Here is a 10,742-nt window from a genome sequence, read left to right on the forward strand (position 1 = left end):
TGTGGGGATAGCTACACCTCATACTCCTCCATGATGATAAGGAGGAAAGAAAAGAGGAAGATTCTAAGACTTTTCTATGAATCAAATAGAGGGAGGGAACTCCTCTGAGAGGGCCACAATTTTTTCAGTCAATAGTCTAAGATTTGTGCTGTGTTTGGGAGGGAAGGAAAGGATGAGGAGGGAATAGAGGCACCTGCAAACTAGAGGAGAGACAAAAGATTAGGAATAACCACTAAAGATTAGATGGGGATTGGTTTCATCTACAGGTTGTCCCTTCAATTTGCATTCTCTAATTTTCAGCTAAGTGTGAGTACTGATGGAAACATTTCTTCTATTCATGAGGCTTCATTCCAGTATGAATGTTCTGCAGTCAACTAGGTGTGAAGTTTGGTGGAAGATCACTCCATATTTATTACATGCTGATTTCTTTCCAGCATGAATTCTCTGATGCTGAACAAGATGTATCCTCTGGCGGAAGGCCTTCCCACATTCATTACATTAGTAAGATTTCTCTCCAGTATGAATTTTCCGATGCTCTCAGTCAGACCTGTCCGATGTTGGAAGACCTTCCCACATTCATTACACTCATGAGGTTTCTCAGCAGTATGAAATTTCTGATGTTGAATTAGTTCTGTGCTCTAGGGGAAAGCCTTCCCACATTCTTTACATTCATGAGGTTTCTCTCCAGTATGAATTCTCTGATGTTGAGCAAGTTGTGTGCTCCAGCGGAAGGCTTTTCCACATTCATTACATCCATGAGGTTTCTCTCCAGTATGAATTCTCTGATGTCGAGAAAGAGCTGAGTTCTGGCAGAAGACCTTCCCACACTTACATTCATAAGGCTTTTCTGTAATCTGAATCTTCTGATATTGGGTATGTTTAGTATTCTGGCAGAGAGCTTTCCCACATTCATTACATTCAAAAGGGTTCTCTGAAGTGTGAATTTTCTGATGTAAAATAAGTCCTGTCTTCCAACGGAAGGTTTTTCCACATTTACTACATTCATAAGGTTTCTCTCCAGTAGGAATTCTCTGGTGTTGAGTGAGATGTGTACTCCGTCGGAAGGTCTTCCCACAATCATTACATAGGTAAGGTTTCTCTCCAGTATGAACTCTCTGATGCCGAGCAAGGTACAGTCTCTGTCGGAAGGACTTTTCACATTCATTACATATATAAGGTTTCTCTCCAGTATGAATTCTCAAACCTTGAATAAATTCTTTGCTCTTGAGAAATGTCTTATCACATTTGATACATTGATAATATTTTTCACCAGTTGGGAGACCAAGATTTTCGGCAAGGTCTGAGTTATAATTGGAGTATTTTCCACATTTATTATACTTAGAAAATATCTTCGAGCCAGTTCTATCACACTGACTTGGGTCTGAGTAAAGTTTAATGCTTTTCCTCTAGGTATAACATCTATGAAGACTCTTTCCTAGAGATGCTCCCTCTTGGGGAAAAAGAACTAGTTCTGTATGGAAGCTTTGCCCAGATTGATTACATTCATGTTCTTTTCCTTCATTGGGAATTTTCCTTTGGGTGATTTTTACTTTTCTACAATGTTCTTCCTCATCAATGTGCTGCCTAACTAATTTCGAGCCACATTCTCTCAACTTAGGGACATGAGAACCATCCTTTGTCAATATTTCGTGGGATGATTTTTCCATAGATATGTCTAAATTTGGAGTCAACTCCTTGTTTTCAGGCCTTGTCATCCAATCTGAAAGAAATGAAAAATGTAAATTTCCCTGTTCTCTGCATTAAACTTAGTCTCATCTTCTACCTTCCCTCTCAAGAAAAATAATCATCAAATTTGAAGTGGTGGAACAAATGACAATCATAACGAGCAACATATGCCTTTATGTAAGGAGGCAACATGACATAACGTATATAGAGCTGAGCTGGGAGGCATCAGGACCTGGGTTCAGATCTCATCTCAGATATTAACCATGTGACTTTGTGCTTCAAGCACCTCCAAATGATTTATCTAGTAGGACACAAGTATCTTCGGTTACATGGGGCAGCTAGGTGGCACAGTAGATAGAGTGCCAGCCCTGGAATCAGGAGGACTCATCTTTCTGAGTTCAAATCTGGCCTCAGACATTTACTAGTTGTGTGACCTTTTTACTTCACCCTGTTTGCCTCAGTTCCCTCATCTGTAAAATGATATGGAGAAGGAAATGGCAAACTACTGCAGTATCTCTACCAAGAAAACCCCAAAGGGGATCATGAAGTCAGACACAACAGAAAAGTGACTGACCAACAATCAGAGGTGGCAGTCTACAATGGGAAAGGGAATATTCCATACTGACAAGATGAACCTCAATAATACTTTCACACTTATATGTTTATAGCACCATACACACACACACATGCACATGCACACACACACATAAATACATATTTCTTAAAAAGTTTTCAGTCGTGCATGAGCAAGATAAAATAATGGTTCTTTGTTGTTTTTTTAACATAAAGTCCCTCCCTCAACAGTCCTAAAAGAAGAAAATGCACCCAATCTATAATAAGTAAAATTGAAGCAACCAAGAGAAGACAAAAATCTTTCCACTAAAGGAAATGCTCTCTGAAATGATGGCAGAGCTGAACTGCAGACAGTTCTGGAATCCACCCAGACGAAGCCAGCCCCAACAGCCTGCTAAGACTGTATTTCAAGGTGTGGCTCTGGTGAGCTCTGCCAGGTCTGCTTATGGAAGGAACACAGCCTTTTAAACTTCAGTCCCAAGAGATGTAAATGACGAATCTTGCCCAATCACGAAATACGAAGAGGATGCTCTCCACGTCCAGAGAAAGAATCACGGAATCTAATGCAGATCGAAGCATATTATTTGCTGTCTCTCTTTTCTGTTTTGTTTCTTCTTTCTCGTGGTTCATTCCATTGGTTATAATTCTTCTTTGCCACATGATTAATATGAAAATATGTTTAATGTGAGTTCATACATAGAGCCTGTATCAGATGGTATGCCATCTTGGGGAGAAGGGGAAGGGGCAGGGAAGAGAGGAGGGGGAGAAAGTTTGTAACTCAAAAGCTTGTGGAACTGAATGCTGTAAACTAAAATTACAAATAAATAAACTTATAAAAAAATAGGAAGAGAATGCAAATCTTAAAGGATGGGTTGGGAAGAAGGCTTGGCCAAGCCAAGCTAGTTAGAGGAGAAGGGGCTGGCTAGATGGAGGGAAGGGGATTAGAATAAGCCTATATATGGTCGGTTCTTGCTTAGTGTGATTTACAAAGGCTGGGGAATGTCTTAGCTCAGGGCTTTATGTAGAAGAAAACATGCTGGAGTGGTAGAACATGCCAGAGTGGTAGAACATGCCAGAGTGGTAGAAGAGCAGAGGAAGCCTGACATAAACTATGAAAGACAAAAAAAGTTGTATATAATAAACTCAGATACTAAGCAGATAAAAACAAACAGTCTAAAAGGCAAAATTTAAAAAAGGATTTTTTTTTAAAAAAAAGTTACAACACAGCAAATACTACTATATAAAGGAGAGTGAACCTAAAATAAAAAGGGAAGTATTAAAAAAATCCTGTAGATTCTCCAGAGATCTTGGACACACAGAAGACATTCCAGAATAGCTCAAGAGTGAGGTAAAACTTAAAAAGGAAGGTATTAAGATGGAAATTAAGTGGAAAAGCAAGCGCTCTCAAGGAGGAAAAAAATAAGATGGAGTAAACAATTCAGAACACATGACTGAGAATCTCTCCAAAGTACTAGAGAATGTGGGGGGGGAAAAGAATGATAGATTTGGAAATAAAAAACAGAAATAAAAGAACATTTGTCAGAAGAAAAGCAAAAGACAATAACTTTGAAATAACATGAATGGCATATAAAGAATAAATGACCCTACAGACAAGATGTGCAGAGATCATTGGCTCTCCAAGGAAAATATTAAGAAAAATATGAAGAAATTTAAAGCCCTGGATATCAGACTTCAGGGAATAACACAAGAAATTTTCCTAGAAATTTTAGAAATAGACTTTAAGGTAATTATTGATAAAATCTACATATCTATAACAGAGAAAACTCCCAAAGTTGAAACTTCAGTGCAAACAGTGGTTAAATTTCAGAGTGTCTACCCCAAACACAAAGTTTGCAAGGACTCAGGAGAAAGGGTTTCAGTTACCAAAGAAAGTCAGTTCAAATACTATAGGATTATACTGCATCTACAAGAAACCAATGGAGATTGAAAAAGGATAATTCAAAAGGCAAGGTAACTGGGTTAAAATCACAAAATTGCTTATCCTGAAAAGCTGAACCTGATCATCAGTGAAACAAGTAGACCTTCAACAGAAGAGGAGCATTTGGGTCATTCCTGAGATTATGTGAACGGCAAATATTTAAAACAAGAAATACAAGAAATGTTTATAGGTACGATTACCAAGAAAAGAATAAACAATGAAAATTTCTTTTTCATATTTAAAAGGCAAAGTCATTGTTTGTTTTTAAAAATAAGTTATACTGAGAATCAAGTCAGACAACCAGCTATTACTGAGTGCCTGCTATGTGCCAGGCGCTGTAATAAATGCTCAGAACAAATCAAATAAGGGTCATTACTCTCTAGGAGATCACAGTGTAAGGGGGGAGACAACATGCAAACAACCAGGTACAAAGGAGATATTCAGGATAAATTGGGGGTGATATCAGAGGGAAGAGGTCATGATTAGGGAGGACTGGGAAAGGCTTCTTGAAGGATTAAGAGAAAGACTAAAGATGGATTAATATTCCTTGGACTAAAACTCACACTCCTGTATAAGTGAATAAGTGTTTTCTTGGTTGTTCAGCACAGTACAGGACATCAATAGAGTGGAGGGAGGGGAGTCAAGAGGAAGGAGAGAGAAAGATGCACCTCCACCTGGCCTGCATAGGAGGAGAGAAGAGACAAGCTTCTTTACTCTCTTGACAAGAATGGGGTACTGTGAGAGAGCAGGGAGGGAGGAACTAGGATGGAAGAGGGGCCGTTATTGGGAGGTCAATCCACTCCTAGAAGGGAAAACAAAGGAGTTCTATGGAAGCAGATTTCCCTTGGGAGAGAGTGTTGGGTATCAGACTGGATACCTTGAGGAAGCCACCTCCTCTGACCAAGGGTTTGGACTTGCAAGACTGCATCTCACTCCAGAAGAGGGAATGCATGTCCAGCATCAAAGGAGGTAGGCTGATAGAGAACCAAAAAAAGAATACATGGAAAGTAGAAGAGGAACAGGAAAAGTCTAGGCCCAATTCTAGGTCACGGATCCTGGGAAGATTGTGGAAGGGAACCTGCCCTCTTCCTGGGAGGGTAGTGGGAGTCGGAGAGAAGGAAGATCTTTACTAAATACACATACACATACATCCTACACCCACACACACATACAGGTATATTTTTTAAAGAAATGCATGCAAAGACGAAAAACATAAAAGATGTGATCTTCAGACTTAATGAGAAATAAATAGTCATGGTAAGGGGGCAGAGGATGGAAGGAGACTCATCTGTCATTAAACCGAGGGACTCTCACCAGACCATGCTGCCCCCTTCATGAAATGCTGATTTTAGGAGGGAAGAAATGCAGGAGAAAGACCCACAGCATAAGCACTATATAAACGTTAGCTGTAATTAATAGTAGTACGGTAGTAGTAGTGGTGGTAGTAGTAGTGGCAGTGGTAGTGATGGTAGTAGTAGTGGTAGCAGTGGTAGTGGTAGTGGTAGTAGTGGTAGTGGTAGTGGTAGTGGTAGTAGACAGCTACATGACATGGATCACTGAGCTTGGGGTCAGACAGACCTGAGTTTAAATCCTGCCTGAGAAGCACGTTCATTGTTATTCAGTCATTTTGATCATGCCTGACTCTTTGTGAACCCATTTTGGGGTTTTCTTGGCAAAGAGAGGAAGAAAAAAAATATCCCTCACTGAGTGCACCTCTTCTCTAAGACTGAAGATGCTAAATGGGAGAGATGTCCAGAAAGTCATTTGTTCTAGTGAAGATGAAGACAGATGTTTGGGTCAGCAGGAACTCTGGCCAAGCAGCCTCACCTTTCTTTGCCTCGGGCCTGGAGAATCTTTGAGAAGGAGCTCTCGTCACGCCCAATATTTTCAATGTGCTTCCCCTCTGTGACCAGGGAACATGTTGCTTCTTGTAATGACCTTTTGTGCACCTGGTTTTCACTCCCTCACTCACCTGCACAGGTGTTTCTTAGGACATCACCCTCTGGCATCCAGGGTGCTTCCCCACCCTCCAACAGGCCGACTGCATCTGGTCTGGAAACTTCTAGTCCTGCTCACTGGAACGCATTAGAATGAGAGAACCACACTGGAATTCAGTTCTTGTCCCTTCCCTCTTTGGGGAAAGTGGAAATGCTATAAATCCCAGAGGGTGGGGGAAAATGCTGCTCAGGAGATGCCCTGGGTTACATTCCTTGGACATGGGAGGCAAAGGGTCAGGGTCAGGACCTCAGAAAGAACATTATAAGTTCATGTAACCCAAGTCCTGACTGCTTTCAGGTATCTGCCTGGGACCTCAGGGGAGAATGTCTGGACAGAGGGAGGGGTGACCTCAGGGACAACACCAACTACCACTTTCCAGGGATGCAAACCCAAGGTTTTTCACCTGGCAGCATGGTGCACAGGTGCTCTGTCTCTTGACCTCACAAGATGAGAACTCCCTGGTCTCTGCTTGCCAAACAGTAATGGCTAAGCCAAGGGCGGGGAACCTGTGGCCTCAAGGCCACATGTGGCCCTCTAGGTCCTCAAGGGCAGCCCTCTGACTGAATCCAAACTTCACAGAACAAAAGGATTTGTTCTGTAAAACTTGGACTCAGTCAAAAGGCTGTCCCCAAGGACCTGGAGGGCCACATGTAGCCTTGAGGCCACAGGTTCCCCATTGCTGGAAACACTTGACACCCCCCAGCATATACTCAGAAGGAAGCCAAAGCTCTCTAATGGGAAGCATCAAAGTCCCGAGAGGAAGTGTTCCTTACCCAGGCCGAGCAGGTTCCAGTAGTTCTCCAGCATCACATCCTGATACAGCCTCTTCTGAGAAGGGTCTAGGTGGCCCCACTCCTCTGGGGTAAAGTCCACAGCCACGTCCTTGAAGGTCACTAGTGCCTGAAACAGCAAATATGATCCTGTCCATAGGTGGACACGGCCAGACAGCTGGAATTGGCACAAACCCAAGAGAGTAGAGCTCACTGGATGTGGGCCTCAGTGTGTCCCAAGTCACAGTTATAGAGGACCTACTATGTGCCCCTCAGTCTGAACTCGATCTGAGCTGCACTACAACGCCTGCAGCTGCTCAGACTAATGCAACTTTCCTTGGTTTATGCTGGATTTCCCTGCAATAACTCTGTCAGGAGGCCCAGTTATGCAAGTTTTACAGATGAGAAAATGAAACTTCCCCTGTGGGGTCACCTTCTTCCACCTCCACCAGAGTTGCGTGTGTCTGATGGCCTTTCCATGATCTCTTCTGTTGGAAGGATGCGGGCCCTGGAGGGCAAAGACCACACATCTGCCTTGTCTCTGTATCCTCAGCACTTTGCCTAATGCCTGCTACAGAGAAGGAGCCTCAAACATGCTTGCTCTCTACTTGACCGGTTCTAGGTTAACAGGACTCCTGGAGTTACTGGGTCAGGACATCCCAGAATGTCCCCAACAAGGGGTCATCCAGCTTCATTGTGTAGATCTCCCAGGACAGGGGCCTTACAATCTCCAAAAGCAATGCAGTCCAGTTCTGGCCTCCTATAATTCATTCTTGGAATATTTCTGGTCACCTCACTCTTAATCTGCTTCTCCTCAGTGTCTTCCCCCACCTCCCTCTCCCCCCCGCCCCCGCCAACCTCACTGCTCCAAAGCAAATGGTCCCTGACCTGCAGGAGTGCCTTCTCACAGGGGAGACAAGGTGTACACATGGAGGCACACACACATTAGTCCAAAGTAGACAGAAGGTCATTTGAAAGGGAAATATCCTAGTGGTTGGGGTGAGGGGAAGGTGGGGACCAGAGCAGGCCTTCTCACCACCATCTGTCCACACAGCCATTCCACTCCAGGAAGCCTATGACTCTTATCGTCTTTCCCCTCACAGCAAACCTAAATTATCTTCCTGGATATCTTCCCCTATTGGGGTCCCTCTGGGTCAAGAGGAACAAGTGTGGCCCCTGCCTCCATACAATGGCCCCTCTTTGGGCTGCGAGGCTCAGTAGAAGACTTCCCTTCTCTAGGATAAAAGTTATTGACCCTTGAGGGATGTGTTCTCAAGTCCTCCTGTGCTGGCCATGATCTTTAAGAGCCCCTCCAACTTGATTTTTCTAAAGGAAAGACCTCCAACTTGAAGGCAGAGTTGGCCAGATGGGGCATGGATTGGGCAGTTATGCCCAATGCTTGGCTCACTAAGACCTCTAGACTGCTTCCCCAGAAACTGCCTAGTCCCACCTCCCTCCCTCATCCTGTATTTGGGAAGCTTATTTTCTCAAACTAAGGGAAGACACAGCTGTCCTTCCTCTTCCTCCGGTTCAAACAATCTCTGAACACAGTATGTCTCTGTGATAGCTAGAGTTAAGATGCTCTCGCTGTTGTCCTTTCAGTTATGTCTGACTCTGTGACCCCATGTGGTGTTATCAAAGTTAGTGTTGGCAGAGAAACTGGAGTGGTTTGCTATTTCCTTCTCCAGCTCATTTTACAGATGAGGAAGCAGAGGTAAGCAGAGATAAGTGACTTACCTAGAGATAAGCTAGGACTGTCTGAGGTTGAATTTGAGTTCAGGTCTTCCTGCCTCCTGTGCATCATGGTGCCCCACAGTTAGCCAGTCTCTACCTGCTGACCCAGTCTCTCTCCTGAGCTCTAGTCCTATATCAGACATTCTCTGTTGTATATTCCTAACTGGACATCCTGGAGGTTTCTCAAACTCATTATGCCCCCAAGAGAATGCATGATCCTTGTTCTCACTGGCTCCTCCTCCAAACTTCTGCATGTGTATCCTGGGGGTACCACCATCGTGCCAGCCATCCACACTCTGGTCATTCAGCAAGTTTCCAACATTACCTAACTGTACTCTTACCCACCTGCATCCCTCTAACCTACTCATAGGAATCGCCTAAGAGACTTTGTCAAAAGTTTGCTGAAGTCTAGAGACTGTGTCTTGAAAGCCTCACTTAGTTTTCTGTTGACAAAACGTATGAGTATCGTAGGACTTGAAATCAGAAAGGCCTCGGTTCGAATCCTGCCTCAAATACCTACTACATTTAGTAGGGAACCCTGGGCAAGTCCCTTAACCTCTCTCAGGCTTAGGTTTCCAATCTTTAAAATGGAGATAGTAAGAGCCCCTGTTTCCCTGGTAGGATCAAGTGAGTTAAGGTGTATAAAGGGCTTTGTGAACCATAAAGAGGAACAGAAACGTAAACCACTCTCACCGTCACCATCCCTTCCCTTCTAACTGTTCACAAAGCTTCCTTTTTAGAAGGTGGCCTAGAAGTCACCCTGACCCACCATCTCCTCTAGGGAGCACAACTGAGGCAGACACTTCCTTCAAGTCACCAGATCTCCATGTTGGAAGGAACCCAGGGCAGCCAATCCATTCTGTAACCAGTAAGAATCCTTTCTCCCACACATCCCCAAAGAGCTCATCCAGCTTTTGTTCCGTCTCCTGTAATTGGGAACGTGCTCCTTCTGGGACAGACCTACTCTGAAAGGAGTCGTCACTGGTCCAAGTCAGTCCTTTCAGTCCTTTGGGACCTTCTTCCCACACCACTCCTTGCTCTGCCCTCTGGGGCCAAGCAGAACAAGCCCAGCCCTCTTCCAGGCAAAAATCCTTCAAATACTGGAACACACTGACTAAGTCTTCCCCAAGCCTTCTCCTCCAGGGTAAATGTCCTTGAACCAATCTTCTTGTGGCACGAAGAATATCTAGTTTCATGCCTATGGACACTTTCCTGCTTATCAATGTCCCTCCTAAAATGGGACACCTAGAATTAAACACATGATACTCGAGCTGTGCAAGATTATCACCTACCTTAGTCCTGGATACAATGCGTCTGAGCCTAAGACAATATGAGCTTGTTGGTCTGCCACCTAACAATGCAGAATGATAGTTGGTGTATAGACCTCCCCAATCTCAGGCTCCCTTCCAGACTCCCTGAAATACAGTCACCCCTCTCACATGGGGTTGGAGGCACAGTGCCCTTGCAACCTGGAAAATTCATGTAAAATTTTTTGGCCCCTCCTCTGCACCACAGAATAGTCTGAATTCTTTCTTTTTCCTTCATAGAATGTTTACACTGTTAACAAAATTCAATGTTAATATTACATTATGCTATACATATATTTTATGTATCTGAGTTTCTAAACACTTTCGGTGTTGTCTGCTGGCCTTCATGTGTCATCTGCAGCTTCCACAAAACTCCCCCCAAATTCCCATTTAATTTCTTATGCCAATCTGCAATACACTGTGATGAGGAAAGTCATGCCGTGGAAGGGATAACTGTAAAGTTTCAGTGTCCCCCTCTCCATCTTATACTCGCTAGGTTGGGTTTCTGAATCTCTAAGAAAGTTATCATAGGGCAGTCAGACCAACATTCCAGCCAGTCACAAGCTATGAGGATCCTGACTTTGGCCAAGGATATATTCCTATCCTTCCCGGTTTTGTGACACCTGAAAATTTGATCAATGTGCCATCCATGCCACTGATAAAAGTTTTAAGTAGATGCCTGAGGCACTCCAGAAAAGATCATCTCCTAAACTGACACTGACTACTGTTTGGATC

At 43.6% G+C, this 10,742-nt stretch overlaps 1 pseudogene; it reads right to left on the reverse strand.

Annotated features, from left to right (window-relative positions):
* Positions 1-246: 246 nt before the first annotated feature.
* On the reverse strand, positions 247-5,520 carry LOC140502154 (uncharacterized; annotated as a pseudogene).
* Between the last annotated feature and the right edge of the window lie 5,222 nt (positions 5,521-10,742).

Source organism: Notamacropus eugenii, chromosome 4 (genome assembly GCF_028372415.1).
Source record: "Notamacropus eugenii isolate mMacEug1 chromosome 4, mMacEug1.pri_v2, whole genome shotgun sequence".
Taxonomy (NCBI): Eukaryota; Metazoa; Chordata; class Mammalia; order Diprotodontia; family Macropodidae; genus Notamacropus; species Notamacropus eugenii.